Source organism: Penaeus chinensis, chromosome 19, assembly GCF_019202785.1.
Source record: "Penaeus chinensis breed Huanghai No. 1 chromosome 19, ASM1920278v2, whole genome shotgun sequence".
Lineage (NCBI taxonomy): Eukaryota > Metazoa > Arthropoda > Malacostraca > Decapoda > Penaeidae > Penaeus > Penaeus chinensis.
Window position 1 is genome coordinate 3,337,193 of NC_061837.1, and position 2,500 is coordinate 3,339,692.

The window sequence follows — 2,500 nt, forward strand, 5'->3', positions numbered from 1 at the left end:
CGTTTCTCAACCTCCAATTCCATATACACAATCCTTCTCCACGAAGAACGCCCCTTTTACTCCTTATTTCATGCAGACAGAGAACGTTCCTTCACTTCTTAGTTTATACAGAAAACGTTCCCTCAGTCCTGGATTCCTACAGAAAACGTTCCTTCACGTCTAAATTCAAACAGAAAACGTTCCCCCAGTCCTGTATTCCTACAGAAAACGTTCCTTTCCTCCCTGATTCGCTCAGCCGGAACGTTCCTCCCGCTCCTCTTTACCCGGAGGAACGTATCGTGTCAGCGTCGGCCTCAGAGGAAGCGGTCAAGCGAAAGGGAGAGCGAAAAAGAGGCAGCTGGAACTTGCCAAACTTAGAGCCGGGTGCAAACACCGGCCCCGTTCAACAGCTGTGTTCAGCGTGGTGGATGATTTCATAAAAATACGGACGTATTAGTTTTTTTTTTTTCTTTTTTTTTTTCTTTTTTTTTTTTTTTTCTTTTGAGGGGTGTGTGGAGAGTAGTTGAGATTGTTTTGCTTTAGGGGGGAAGGGGAGGCTTGATTTGATCCAATTTGTAGTAATTAGGATAAAAGGAAAAGAAGGAGGTTAGTTCAGTTTCCCCAAACTTTTTTTCTTATAATCTCTCTCTCTCTCTCTCCCTCTCTCTCTCTCTCTCTCTCGCTCTCTTTCTCTCTCTCTTTCTCTCTCTCTCTCTCTCTCTCTCTCTCTCTCTCTTCGTTCTCTTGCTCTCTGTTCCTTTGCTCTTTCTCATTATATTTTTTCTTATTTTTTCTTTTCACCCCCTTCTTTGGGAAGCCGGCTGAGCGGGTACAAATCCATCCCATGCTTCACCCTGAGGATCTCCTGGGGGAATGGGGAGGGGGTGGCCTGGTGGGGGGGGGAGTGGAGAGAAAAGAGTAGTAGGTAATGAAAGGGAGAGGGAAAGGGAGGAGAGGCGCGGGAAAAGGGGAAAGGGAGAGGGAGAGCAGAGGCGTAGGGAAAGGGAATGGGGATAGTTTCTCCCTTAAAGATCTTCTGCCCCCCCCCCCCTCCCTTTAATCCGTCTGCCTCCTTTCCTCGGGGATTTCCCCTTTGTTCTCTCTTCCTCCTTGTTCTCTCCTCCTCCTCTTCCTTCTTCTCTGTCCTCTTCTCCCTCGCAGCTCAGCTCGTAGCAAGACCTCCTCATTAGTCATAATTAACTCGAATGAAGAATCCCTCACCGACACGGGGTTTCAGGGGGGAAAGAGAGCGGAGGCGGATCCAGGTCATAGAGATAAAAATGGCTTCTCTCTCAGTGGTCGCGATTAACATCTTATTCGCTTTCCATTCGTGACCGCGGCGGGACTTGTGCGAGAGAGAGAGAGAGAGAGAAAAAAACAGTCGTAAACAGTCTCAAACGGTGGTAAATATTCGCAAACAGTCACAAACAGTTGCAAATCGTCGTAAACAGGCGCGGCGTGTCTTGCTCAGTTAGCAGTCGACGGCCTCCTTGCCAGTCGATTGTATTGCATTTTCTGGTCGAGGCGGACTGAGTGTAATCTGCTCTGTTGCGTCGCTTATTGTCCGCTTGTGGGCTTACGTGTCACACCTTCATTCCTTTTTCACCACACTTACACCATATCCGAGGAAGTATTCTTTTTTTTTTTCTTTCTTTCTTTCTTTTTTGCTGTTTTTTTGTCTTGCGTGAGGGTGACTCCGCCCCTTCCCTTCCCCCTCCCTACCCCACCTCTCCCTGTCCCTCTTTCTGCACCCTCACCCCCCCCCCCCCCTTAAGAATAATCTTCCGTGACTCAAATGAATCGCTGGGAATTTTTTTTTTCATTTTTTTTTCTCTCTGTGTCAATACCCTTAGTTTATGTAAGACTTTGGGATCGAACCATTGACGAGACAGGCACGCTGTTGCACGGAGGAGGGGAGGGGGAGTGAGAGGAAGAGGGGGAGTGAGAGGGGTAGCTGAGGGGGAAGGCGGGAGGGTAGGTGGTTCTAGGAGAGGGGGAAACGGAGGGGGTTGGCCTAGGGGGGAGTGGAGGGGAGAAGAGTAGGGGGAAGGGAGGTGAGGCGCAAGGAAAGGGAAAAGGGAAAGGGGGTGAACAAGGAATGGAGAGAGGAGGGAAGAAAAGAGAAGAGAACGAATGAATAGAAGTACCAGTTCATGCCAAGATAACCCCCCCCCCCCTCCCCCACCTTTTTCCCTCCTCTCCCCTTCACCCTACACTTCCCCTCCTCCTTCCTCCTTCATCTTCCACCCCCCATCCTTCCTCCTTCCTCCTTCACCCTCCACCCCCCTCCTTCCTCCTTCACCCTCCACCCCCCTCCCTACTTCACCCTCCACCCCCCTCCTTCCTCCTTCACCCTCCACCCCCCTCCTTCCTCCTTCACCCTCCACCCCTTCAAATGTCTAGCGTCTAAACAAGCTCAATGCCAGGTACCGTCAGGCATTGTCAGACACCGCCAGGCATAATTAGGCGCTGTCGGGTACTGTATTTATCGTCAGGCATTGTCATTCATAGTCGTCTACCG